Below are 13,980 nucleotides of genomic sequence, written 5' to 3' on the forward strand. Positions count from 1 at the left end.
GCAAGTATCTTTAAATAGCACCTTCCTCTGAGAGCTTTTAAACTTTCCATTGTAGCTGGGAGAGTATATATATAACATCCATTCCATGAACATACTCTTTGGTGGAAAAGTCTTCCTTTTAGGTTTTTGGATCACATAGTAAAGTGTCTTTTCCGCTTTGTAGTTCATGTCCTGCACTGAGGCTTCCTTCCCACAGGAAAGACAGAATACCACTGCTCAACGATGTTTACCAGTAACTCTTTGAAACACTCCTAAGAGATCTTTCAAACTATCACTACATGTGGTGCAGATTATCATTACCCTACGTTTAATGAAAGCAGACTCTTCAGAGAAACTCTGCTTACAGATGTTTGGGATCATCTTGAGAAGAGACTTTGACTACACTGCAGTTCAGTCTGCCTTCAGGTTCTCAGTAACGTATCATGATGAACACTATTGATTATCACAGTTGGCCAATATCTGTAAATAACATCTTCATATGAGTGGTTTTCAAATGTCAGTACAGCTGGCAAAGAGTATCTATAACATCCATCAATTGAAATTCAGGTGTGGAGAAAATCTTTTGCGTGTATCTCTATAGGACTATTCTGAAAATTGCCTTTTCCAACATTGTAGTAAATAACCTTCATCCGTGCTTTTTCTCACAAGTCAGGTAAAAAATGTTTGCTGAACTCAGCTTGGAAGTATCTTTAAGGAGGCTCTTCCTCTGAGAGCTTTTAAACTTTTCACTGCAGTGGGGAACGAATATCAATAACATCCATTTCAGGAATGTACCCTGTGGAGAAAAATTCTTCCTTTTAGCTTTTTAGGATCATATGGTAAAGTGCCTTTTCCTCTTTGTCGTTCATTGCCTGCACTGAGCCTCCCTTCCCGATGGAAATACAAAACACTCCTGCTCAATGACCTTTGCCAGTAGCCATCAGAGCATCTTCTTAGGAGAGCTTTCAAACGATCACTACAGGTGGTGCAGATTATTGTTATGATCAACTCAAAGAAAGTTGACGCTTCAGAGAAACTCCAGCTTGTGCCTGTTAAGGGTCATCTTGAGAAGAGACTTTTAACAGACTGTAGTTCAAACTCTATTCAGGGTCCCACTAGCATATCATGATGAAATATATTGTTTAAGACAGGTGGCCAATATCTGAAAACAACATCTTTATCTTCGAGGTTTTAAAACTTCAGTACTGCTGGGATAGAGTATCTATAACATCCATAATATGAAAGACAAGTTTGGTGAAAATCTCATTCGTGTATGTGTAGGTTCATCATGTAAATTGCCTTTTCCCTCATTGCATTTAATGGCCTTCACTCAGACCTCTTTCCAATGTAAAGCAAGAAAACGCTTGTTGAACTCAGCTTGCAAGGTACCTTAAGAATGATCATCCTCTGAGAGCTTTTAAAATTTCCACTGCAGCTGGGAGAACTTATCTATAATATCCATTCCATGTAAGTACCACGTGGAGGAAAACACTTGCTTTTAGCTTCATCAGATCATATTGTCAATTGCATTTTCATCTTTGCATTTCATTGCCTGCACTCACGTTTCCTCCCTGATTTAAAGAGAAAACACTGCTGCTAAACCTACTCTGCCAGTAGCTGTTAGGAACACCTTCCTATGAGAGTTTCAACTTATCAACACACCTCGGAAAGAAGATCTATCAAATCCATTCAATGAAAGTATACCGTGAAGATAACCTTTTCTCCTACCTGCTTAGGATTATCTTCATGAATGACTTTAAACGCACTGCAGTTCAGCCTGCATTTAGGGTATCATTAGCATATCATGATGAACAATATTGCTTAACATAGGTTGCCAATATCTGTTAGTAACTTCTTCATATGAGAGGTTTTAAATTTTCAGTACAGCTGGAGAGAGTATCTATAACATCGATAAAATGAGAGTTCAGTCTGGAGACAATCTCTTGGTTGTATATGTATTAGGATTATCCTGAAAATTGCCTTTTCCACCATTGCAGTTAACGACCTGCACTTAGGAATTCGCTCCCAGGTTAGGCAAGAAAGATCTTGCTGAACTTTCTGCTGAAAGGCAAGTGGCTTTCAGCAGATCTGCCTCTGTGAACTTTTAAACTTTCCACTGCAGCTGGGACAGAATATCTATACCATACATTCCATGTAAGTACTCTGTGGAGGAACATGCATCATTTTAGCTTTTTAAGATCATCTTGCAAAGTGCCTTTTCATCTCTGCAGTTCACTGCCTGCACTCAGGCCTCCTCCCCAACGTAAAGACAAAACACCACTGTAAACCTGTTTTACTAGTTGTTGCTAGGAGCACATTCCTATGAGATGTTAAAATTGTCACCACAACCGGGGAAGAAACTCTATCACATCCGTTCAACGAAAGTACCGTGTGAAGAATATCTTTACTCGTCGCTGTTTAGAATCATATTCATGAGTAACATTAAAAACATTGTAGTTCAGTCTACCTTCAGGGTCTCACTAGCATATCAACACTATTGTTTAACACAAGTTTCAAATATTTGTTAGATATACCTTCATATGAGAGGTTTTAAAGTTTCAGTACAGATGGGAGTATCTATAACATCCATAAAATAACAGTTCATTGTAGAGAAAATTTCTTGCTAATATCTGTATAGGACTATCCTGAAAATTTCCTTTGCATCCTTGCAGTTAACAACATTCACTTAGTAATTCTCTCCCTATTTAATGAAAGAAAGTCCTTGCTGAACTCATATTGCAAGTAGCTTTCCGCAGGATCTGCCTCTGAGAACTTTATACATTCCACCGCAGCTGGGACACAATATCCATAACATCCAGTACATGAAGGTACGCTGTGCAAAAAAACACTTCCATGTAGATTTTTGGACGATGTGGTTCAGTACCTTATCCTCTTTGCCGTTCATTGCCTGCATTGAGGCTGTCTTCCCAATGGAATGACAAAACATCACTAAGCAACCAAGTTTACCAGTAGTTTTCAGGATCATCTTACTAGGAGAGCTATCACTACAGGTGGTGCAGATTATCCTTACCATCCATTCAATGACAGCTGACTCTTCAGAGAAACACCTCCTTGTAGCTGTTTAGGATCATCTTGAGAATTTGAATACACTGCAGTTCAAACTACATTCAGGGTCTCACTAGCGTATCATGACGAACACTTTTGTTTAACACAAGTACCAAATAAGTGTAAGTAACGTCTTCATACGAGAGGGTTTAAAATTTCAGTACACCTGGGAGATAGTATCTATAGCATCTGTAAAAGGAAAGGCCTGTCTGGAGCAAAATTCTTGCTTGCATCTGTGGAGGACTATCCTGAAAATTGCCTCTCCCAACATTGCTGTTAACGACATTTACTTAAGAATTTTCTCCCTGGGGCCTGCCCAGTGGTGCAAACAGTTTCGTGTGCACGATCCACTTTGGTGGCCTGTGGTTTTCAGTTTCCCAACCCTGGGCACGCACCAACGCACTTCTTGCCAGGACATGCTGTGGTGGCGTCCCATATAAAGTAGAGGAAGATGGGCACAGATGTTAGCTCAGGGCCAAACTTCCTCAGCACAAAAGAGGAGGATCAGCATCAGATGTTACCTCAGAGCTTCTCTTCCTCACACACACAAAAAAGAATTCTCTCCAATGTAATGCCAGCAAGTTCTTGCTTAATTCTGCTTGCAAGTACATTTAAGGAGCATCTACCCCTGAGAGCTTTTAAACTTTCCACTGCAGCTGGGAGAGAATATCTATAGTATCCATCTAATGAACATACTCTGTGGAGAAAAACATTTCCATTTAGTTTTTGAGGGTCATAATGGAAAGTGTCTTTTCTTCATTTTGGTTCGTTGCCTGCACTGAGGATGCCTTCTCAATAGAAAGACAAAATACCACTGCTCAGGCACTTTTGCCAGTAACAACTAATGAAATAACTTCGTACCCTGTTTCTCTTCCTTCCAGCAAATGAGGTCCACCTTTCTTAACCAGGCTGGGGACATATTGCCATTTCAGGCTTTGAGAAGGAATATCACATTCCTTTGACAAGGTAATTTCTGATCCCAGGTTCTAAGTAGAGCTCTAGGAACAAGTTAGTAATTGAATTTTAATGATTACTGGAACTTAGTTGAACTATGTATAACACCCATTGTTGGAAATACTTCATGCCCACTATCTCTTCCTTCCATCTTGTAAAGATCAGAAAACTAAAATAGGTATATAGCAGAATGCAGTTTCAGGCCTTGAGGTTGAATCTCATATTCCTTTGAGATGGCACTTTCTGACCCAGGCTTGTATGCAAATATCTAAAAACGACTTTGTATATGAGCGGCAATCATTAATACAGCTGAGCTAATCTATGGCTAACACCCATTTCTGGAAATATCTTCATGCCCAATCTCTCTTCCTTCCAGCTCTGAAGGTTTACATTCCTAAAACAGGTTTTGAATATATTGCTGTTTCAAGCCTTAGGAGGGAATATCACATTCCTTTGAGAAGGCAATTTCTCGTCCCAGCACGTAAGTAGATGTCCAGGAACAAGTTAGTATTTGAGTGGCAATCATCACTACAGCTGAGCTCATCTGCATAAAATACCCATCCCTGGAAGTATCTTTGTGCTCACTCACTCTTCCTTTCAGCTCGTGAGAATCACCTTCCTAAACCAGGTTTAGAAAATAATGCTATTTTGGTCGTTGAGAGCAAATCTCACATTGCTCTGTGAAGACACTTACTGATAACTTCTTGTAAGTAGATGTCTAAGAACAAGTTTATATTTGAGCATCAATCAGTACTACAGCTGAATAAAATGATTTATAATACACATTCCTCAAAATAACTTCATGTAAAAACTCTCTTCCTTCTAGCACTAAGCATCACTAAACTAAACCAATTTTGGACCATATTGCCTTGTTGGGCCCTGAGAAGGCTTCTCGCATTCCTTTCAGAAGGCACTTTCTGATCCCACCCAGAGTGGAAGTAGATGTCTAGGAACAATTTGTATATGAGTGGCAAGCGTTACGACAGTTGAACTAAGCTGTGTATAATACCCATTCCTGAAAATAACTTTGTGCCTCATCTCTCTTCTTTCCAACTCATAAGGATCACAAAGATAAACCAGGTTTGCAACATATTGCCATGTCACTCCTTGAGATGGAATCTCATATTTCTTTGAGAAGGCACATTCTGATCCTGTCCAGAATGTTGATGTCTAGGAATAAGTATGTATATGAGTGTTAATCATTACTAGATTACTAGCTCAACTGTCTATAGCAACCATTCCTGGTAATACTATTTGCCTCATCTCTCCTTCTTCAATCTCATAAGGATCACAAATATAAACCAAGTTTCATGCATCATGCCATTTCAGGCCTTGAGAATGAATCTCACACTACTTTGAAGGCACTTTCTGATCCCTGCTTCTAAGTAGATGTCCAGGACAAGATTCTCTATAAGTGGCAATCGTTACTACAACTGAACTATTCTTTGAATAACACCCAATCCTGAAAATAATTTCATGCCCAATCTATTTTCCTTCCAACTCGTAAAGAAGACCTTCCTCAAGCAAGTTGGGAACATATTGCCATTTCAGACCTTGAGAAGAAATCTCACATTCTTTTGAGACAGCAGTTTCTGATCACAGCCTGCACGTAGACGTCTAGGATCAAGTTTGTATGTGAGTGGCAATCACTAATAGAGCTGTGCTTCTCTCTTCCTTCCATCTCGTAAAGATCACAAACCTAAATCAGGTTTGGAACATAATGCCATTTCAGTCCCTTGAAAACAAATCTCACGCTTCTTTGAGAAAGCACTTTCTGATCCCGGCTTGTAAGTAAAAGTCTGGTGAAGAGTTTCTAAATGCGTGGCAATCATTACTACAGCTGAGCTAAACTATGTATAAGAACCATTCCTCAAAATAACTTCCTACCCCATCTCTCTTCCTTCCAGCTCTAAAGAATTACATTCCTAAGCAAGGTTTTGAATGTAATACCATGTCGGGCCTTGAGAAGGATTCTCACATTACCTTAAGTATGAACTTTCTGATCCCAGCTTCTAAGTAGATCCCTAGAAACAAGTTTGTATATGAGTGGAATCATTACTACAACTGAGCTGAACTATGAATAACACCTATTCCTGAAAATAACTTCGTGCCGGTCTCTCTTCCTTCCAGATCATAAGGCCCACTTTCCTCAACCACGTTTGGAACATATTGCCATTTCCGGCCTTGAGAAGGAATCTCATATTCCTTTAAGAAGGCACTTTCTGATCACTGCTTCTAAGTATATGTCCAGGAACAAGCTTCTATATAAGTGGCAATCGTTAGTACAACTGAGCTATTCTATGAATAACATCAATTTCTAGAAAAAAACTTCATGCTCAATCTCTCTTACTTCCAGCTCGTAAGTACCATCTTCCTCGACAAGTTTGGAACATATTGCTTCAGGCCTTCAGAAGGAATATCACATTCCTTTGAGAAGTCACTTTCTGATCCTGGGGTGATGTAGATGTCTAGGAACAAGTTTGTATATGAGTGGCAATCATTACTACACCTGAGTTAATCTATGTAGAAAACTCATTCATGGAAATGTCATTGTGCCCAATCTCTCTTCCTTCCATCCAGTAAGGATCACAAACCTAAGCCAGGTTGGGGACATATTGCAGTTTGGGGCCCTGAGAAGGAATGTCACATTCCTTTGTGAAGGATCTTTGTGTTCCCGACCTCTATGTAGATTTCTATGAACAAGTTTGCATATGAGTGGCAATCATGATGACAGGAGCTAAAGTATGTATAACAGCCATTCCTGGAAGTAACTTCATGCCCAAACTCTCTTCATTCCGGCTCATAAGGACCACTTTCGTCAACCAGGTTTGGAACATAGTGCCCTCTCAGGCCTTTAGAAGGAATCTCACGTTCTTTTGAGAACACACTCTATGATACCAGCTTCTAAGTAGACATCTAGGAACAAGTTTGTATAGGCGTGACTGTCATTACTACAGCTGACAAAATTGGTATAACACCCATTCCTGGAAATCACTTTGTGCCTAATTTCTCTTCCTTCCATCTCGTAAGGATCACAAACCTAAACCAGATTTGGACCATAATGCCATTTCAGTCTTTAAGAAGGAGTCTCACATTGCTTTCAGAAGGAATGTTCTGATCCTGGCTTTTACGTAGATGTCTAGGAACAAGTTTGTATATGATTGGCAATCATTACTACAGTTGAGGTGAACTTCACATAACACCCATTCCTGGAAGTAACTTTGTGCCTAATCTCTCTTCCTTCCATCTCATAAAGATCACAAACCTAAACCAGATTTCGAAGATACTGTCATTTCGCACCTGGACAACAAAACTCACATTCCCTTGAGAAGGCTCTTTCTAATCCTGGCTTCTAAGTAGATCTCTAGGAAAACGTTGCTATAAGAGTTTCAATCATTAGTAGAGGTGAGCTTTATTTTGTATAACACCCATTCATGGAAATAACTTTGTGCCTTATCTCGCTTCCTTCAATCACGTAAGGATCACAACCCAAAACGTGGTTTGGTAAATAATGCCAATTTGGCCATTGAGAACGAATCTCACATTTCTTTGAGAAGGCAATTTCTGATCCTGGCTTGTAAGTAAATGTCTAGGAGCAAGTTTGAATGTGAGTGGCAATCATTACCACAGCAGAGATGAAATACATATCACCTATTTTTGAAAATAACTTGGTGCCCAATCTCTCTTCCTTCCAGCTCGTAAGCATCACTAACCTAAATATTTTGGAAAATATTGGCATTCGGACCCTGAGAAGGTATCTCACTTTCCTATGAGAAGGCACTTTCTAATCCCAGCCTATATGTAGATATGCAGGAACAAGTTTGTAAATGAGTGACAATCATTATTAAAGCAGAGTTAAAAGGTGTATAACACCTAATCCCTGAAACAACTTTGTGCATAATCTCTCTTCCTCCCATGTTGTAAGGATCACTTTGCTCACCCAGGAACATAATTTGGAAGATAATGCCATTTCTGGACCTGAGAATTAATCTCACATTCCTTTGAGAAAGAAATTTCTGATGCAGGCCTCTAAGTAGAAGTCCATGAACAAGTTTGTATATGAGTGGCAATCATTCCTATAGCTTAGCAAAAGTATGTGTAACGCCCATCCCTGGAAATAAATTTGTGCCTAACCTCTCTTCTTTCCATCTTGTAATGGTGAAAAACCTAACCCGGTTTGGAGCATAATGCCATTTTGTGCCCTGAGAACGAATCCCATACTCCTTTGATAAGGCACTTTCTGAACCCCCTTGTAAGTAACAGTCTAGGAACAAGTAGCTATATGAGTGGTAATCGTTAGTACAACTGAGCTAACCTATGTATAGCACCTGTTTATGGACATGAGGCCTTGCCCAATCTCCCTTCCTTCCAGCTGCTACAGATCTCCTTCCAAAAGCAGGCTTGTAAACAGGGCCATGTAGGGCCTTGAGGCAGGACCACTCTCAAATGCCTTGAAGAACACAATTTCTTTTCCGGGTTTGAATGTAGACGGTATGAAACATCTTGATATCTGAGAGGCATTCATTACTACAGCTGAATTGAACTATGTATTACAACCATTCCTGATAGTAACTTCATGCCCAATCTGTCTTCCTTCCCGCTCCCAAGGATCGCCTTCCCAAAGCAGGTTTTGCACAGGGCCATGTAGGGCCTTGTGAGAGAATCTCACGCACATGCCTTAAAGAAGGAACTTTCTTATCCCGGTTTTTAAGTAGATGGTAAGAAACATCTTTCTATCTGAGTGGCATCACTACTACAGCTGAGTTAAACTATGGATAACGCCAGTTCCTGGAACGAAGTTCAGGCCCAATAACCCTTCCTTCGTGTACATGAGGATCGCCTTCCCAAGGAAGGTATGGAAGGAGGACCATGTAGGGCCTTGAGACAATCTCACTCAAAAGCCATAGAGGGCACACTTAATGATAGCGGATTCTAAGCAGATGGTTAGGAACATGTTTGTATCTGAGTGGCAAGAATTGATACAGCTGAGCTAAACTAAGTATAGCCCCCATTCCTGGAAATGACATAGTACCCAATCTCCTTTCCTTCCAGCTGCTAAGGATAGCCTTCTCAAAGCAGGTTTGGAAACAGGACTGTATATTGTCTTGTGACAGCATCTCACTCATAAGCCATTGAGAGCGTGTTTTCTCATGCTACATTCTAAGTAGATGGCTAGAAGCATGTTTGTATCTGAGTGGCAGGCATTACTACAGCTGAGCTAAACTAAGTATAACTCCCATTCCTGGAAATTACTATGTGTCCAATCTCCCTCCTTCCAGCTCCAAAGGATCACTTTCCCAAAGCAGGTATGGAAACAGGGCCGTGTAGGGCCTTGACACATGATCACTCTCAAATGCCTTAGAGAACGGAATTTCTTATCCTGGGTTGGAAGTAGATGGTTAGAAACATCTTTGTTTGTGAGTGGCAATTATTACTACAGCTGAGTTAAACTATGTATAAGACCCATTCCTGGAAACAACTTGGTGCCCAATCTCCCTTTCTCCCAGCTCCTAAAGATCGCCATCCAAAACCAGGTTGTGCACTGGTCCATGGAGGGCCTTGAGAGAGGATTTCACACACATGTCTTAGGGAGGCACTTTCTTATCTCGGCTTGTAAGTAGATGGAAAGAAACATCTTTCTATCTGAGTGGCAATCACTACTGAAGCTGAGTTAAACTATATATAACACCCATTCCTGGAAAAAACATCTTGCCAGATCTCCCTTCCTTCCAGCGCATAAGGATCGCCTTGCCAAAGCAGGTTTACACAAGCCCATGAAGGGCATTGAGAGACAATCTCACTCACATGATTTAGAGATTTATGTTTAGGGTTAGGGTTAGGGCTAGGGTTAATGTTAGGTTTAGGGTCAGTCTTAGGTTTAGGGTTAGCTTTCAGGTTCAGGTTAGGGTTAAGGTTACTGTTAGGGTTAGTGTTAGGGTTATGGTTTGGTTCCGCTTACGGTTAGGGTCAGGGTGCGGGTTAGATTTCAGGCTGGTTCATGGTTAGGGTTACATTTAGAATTGGCATTAAGGTTAAGCTTGGGATTCTGGTTAGTGTTCGGGTCAGGTTAGGCTTTGGGTGAGGGTTAGAGTTAGGGTTCAGGATTGAGTTATGGTTAGGCTTAGGGTAAGTGTTAATGCTTGCTAATAATTAGGGTTATCGTTGCCTTCCCATTAGGGTTAACGTTTGGGTTATTGTTAGGGTTCAAGTTAGGGTTAGGGTTATGGTTCAGGTTAGGGTTTAATTTAGGGCTAGTGTTAGGGTTAGAGTTGGGGTTAGGATTAGGGTTAGGGATGTAGTTAGGTTGGAGTTAGTGTTCGTATACTGTTTTGGTTTAGGTTTAGGGTTAGAGTTAGCCTTCAGGTCAGTGGTCGAGTTAGCTTTAGTTTAAGCTTCGTGTTATAGTTCAGGTTAGGGTTAGGTTTAGTGGTCTTGTTAGTGTTAGAGTTACAGTTAGTGTTAGTGTTAGGGTTAGGTTTGGGTCGGTCTTCAGGTTAAGGTTAGGCTTAGGGATCAGTTTACTTTACGAGTTAGGGTTAGGGTTCGAGTTAGGTTTAGGGGTATGGTTGGGTTCGTGTTTGGGTTAGCGATAGGGTTCGGGATATGGTTAGCCGTCTGGTTCGTGTTCTGATTAGATTTAGCGTTAGTGTTCACGTTAGGGCTAGGGTTCGGGTTCGGGTTAGTGTTAGCATTAGGGTTAGGTTTCAGGTTAGGATTGGGGTTAAGGTTAGGGTTAATGTTAATTTTAGCATTAAGGTTAGTATTATGGTTCGATTTCGGGTTAGAGTTAGGGTTAGGATTCATGTTACAGTAAGGGCTACGGTTTGGGTTAGCATTAAGTTTAGTTTTAGTGTTAGTATTTGGATTAGGGTTATGGTTAGGTTTCAGGTTTGGTTTAGGGTTAGCTTTAGCTTTAGGGTTCATGTTAGGGTTAGGATTACGGTTCGTTTCACTTTAGGGTTAGGAGTTGGGTTATGTATAGGGTTATGTTTAGTGTTCGGATTAATGTTACAATTAGGTTTCACTTTCGGTTTAGGGTTAGCCTTAGCTTTAGGGTTCGGGTTAGGTTAGGGTTAGGGTTGGATTTAGGGTTATGGTTCGGTGTAGTGTTAGGTTTAAGGTTAGGTTAAGGGTTAGGATTGGGTTTAGTGTTAGAGTTAGTGTTCGGGTTAGTGTTAGGGTTAGGGTTCAGCTTCAAGTTCATCTTAGGGTTGGGTTAGTGTTGGACTAGGATTCGAGTTAGTGTTAGGGTTACTGTTCAGGTTAGGGTTTCTGATAGTGTTAGGGTTAATATTTGTGTTAGGATAATGGTTAGCTCTAGGGTTAAGGTTGTGTTCTGGTTAGGGTTACATTTGTGGTTCAGGTTAGCTTTAGGGTTCAATTTCTTGTTCGGGTTAGGGTTAGTGCTACGTTTCGGGTTATGTTTAGTGTTAGGATTAGGGTTACAGTTAGTGTTACATTTAGGGAGAGGTTAGTGTTCAGATTAGGGTTAGGGTTAGGGTTCGGGTTCTGGATTGTGTTAGGGTTTCAGTTATTGTCGGGTTCTGCTTCGTGTCAGGGTTAGGTTTTGGGTTCGGTTTAGTTAACGGTTAGGGTGAGGGTTAGGCTTAGAGTTTGGTTTCAGGATACTATTAGGGTTGGGGTTAGGATTAGGCTTTGGTTTAGTGCTAGGGTTAGGGTTAGGGTTGGTTTGGGTTAGGGTTAGAGTTTGTTAGGGTTAGGGGTAGGACTGGGTTAGGGTTAGGGTTTAGGTTTGGGTTAGGATTAGGGTTAGTGTTAGGGTTTGTGTTAGGGTTAGGCTTCAGGTTAGCGCTAGAGTTAGGGTTAGGGTTGGGTTTAGTTACGGATAGCATTAGGGTTCAAGTTTAGGTTAGGGTTAGGGTTCGTGTTGGGGTTATGGTTTGGGTTAGTGTTTGGGTTGCTGGTTGAGTTCGAGTTAGGTTTAGACTTAGGGTTAGGGCTAGGTTTACTCTTAAGGTTTGATTGGGTTAGGGTTAGGGTTTGGGCTAGTGTTTGTGTCATGGTTAGGTTTCAGTTTCTGGTTAGGGTTAGGGATAGCGATAGTTTTCAGGTGTGTGTTAGGGCTAGAGTTCGGTTTAAGTTTGGTTTTGGGTTAGGGTTAGGGTTCGGATTAGGTTTATGTTTACCTCTAAGTTTAGGTTTCAGGTGAGGATTAATTTTAGGGTTAAGTTTACAGTTAGGGTTTGTGTTAAGGTTAGGGTACAGGTTAGGTTTAGAGTTAGAGTAAGAGTTAGAGTAAGAGTTAGGGTTAGTTTTATGATTCAACTTCAGGTTAGGCTTTGGATTAGTTTTCGTGTTAGGGTAAGCGTTACAGTTTGTGTTAGGGTTAGGTATAAGGTTAAGTTTAGTTTTAGGGTTAGTGTTTGGATTAGCGTGAGGGTTCCATTTCAGGTTAGGGATTGGTTATTGTTAGGGTTAGGGTCGGGTTAGGCTTCAGGTTAGGATTAGGGTTAGGGTATGGGTTAAGTTTAGGGTTAGGGTTAGTGTTCCGGTACGAGATAGTGTTAGGGTTAGGCCTAGGGTTAGTGTTAGAGTTGGCTGCAGGTTCGGGTTAGGGTTAGGGATATGGTTACTCTTAGGGTTAGGTTTATGGTTATGGTTGGGTTCCGGTTAGGTTTAGGGTTAAGGTTCAGGTTAGGGTTAGGGTTAGGTTTAGGGTTAGGATTAGTGTTAGGTTTCAGGACAGGGTTAGGGTTAGGGTTACTGTTAGGGTTACGCCTAGGCTCTGTTTGGGTTACAGTTAGTTTTAAGGTTAAGTTTCAGGTTAGGGTTCGGGTTAGTGTTAGTGTTAGGGTTCAGGTTAGGGTCTGGCTTAGGGTTCAGTTTAGTGTTTAGGGTTGGTGTTGTGGTTAAAACTAGGGTTAGGGCTCTGGTCAGTGTTAGGGTTAGGGACAGCACCAGTTTTCTTTAGGCTTAAAGTTAGTCTTAGGGTTTAAGGTTAGGTTTATGATTAATATTAGGGTTAGTGCTTGGGCTAGAGTTGGCGTTAGGCCTCGTTTTTGGGATCTAGGAAGTTTTAGGGTTAGAGTTAGGTTTCGAATTAGTGATAGGGTTACTGCTATGGTTTGGGTTATGTTTAGGCTAAGGTTTATGGCTAGGTTTAGGGTTGGGTTAGATTAGGGTTAGGGTTAGGGTTAGTGTTAGTTTTCAGCCTAGGGTTAGGGTTAGGGTTAGTTTTAGGGTTACTCTTAAGGTTAGGGTTAGTGCAAGGGTTAGGGTTCGGTTTTGGCTTAGGGTTATGGTTAGGTGTAGGGTTAGAGTTAGTTGTCTGATTGCAGTTCTGGTTCCAGTTCCGGCTCGTGATTCAGGTTAGGGTTAGAGTTAGGGTAGGATTAGGCTTCGGGTTAGGGTTAGGGTTAGGGTTCGCATTAGGATTAGGATCAGTGTTAAGGTTATAGTTCGGGTTCGGGTTTGGGTTACATTTAACAGTAGGATGGGGTCATGCTTTGGTTTAAGGTTGTCATTTGGTTCAGGTTAGGGTTTGGGTTAGCATTATGCTTAGGGTTAGTGTGCTGGTTAGATTAGGGTTAGTGTTCAGGTAGAGTTTAGTTGGGTTAAAGCTAGCGTTTGCTTTATGTTTATGGTTAGCTTTAGGGTTAAGCCAGGGTTCAGGTTCGAGGTATGTTAGGGTTAGGGTTCGGGTTCTGGTTAGTAATTGTGCTCGAATGCAGTTTAGGGTTAGGTTGCGCTAGGGTATGGGTTAAATTTAGGTTACCAGTTATGGTTATGTTTATGGTGCAAGTTAGTGTTAGGGTTAGGGTTCCGTTTAGGGTTTGGGTTAGGGTTATCTTTATTGTTAGTGTTCAGGTGGGTTAGGGTTACCTTTTCTGTTGTGGTTTAGGTTAGGTTTAAGGATAGGGTTAGGGTTAAGGTTAGGGTTCGGTCTCAGGTTACGTTTACTGTTAGATTGTGGGTTTGGGTTCAGGGTTAGGGCTAGGGTTGGGTTTGCGTTAGGGTTCT

Source organism: Diceros bicornis, unplaced genomic scaffold (genome assembly GCF_020826845.1).
Source record: "Diceros bicornis minor isolate mBicDic1 unplaced genomic scaffold, mDicBic1.mat.cur scaffold_77_ctg1, whole genome shotgun sequence".
Classification (NCBI taxonomy): Eukaryota; Metazoa; Chordata; class Mammalia; order Perissodactyla; family Rhinocerotidae; genus Diceros; species Diceros bicornis.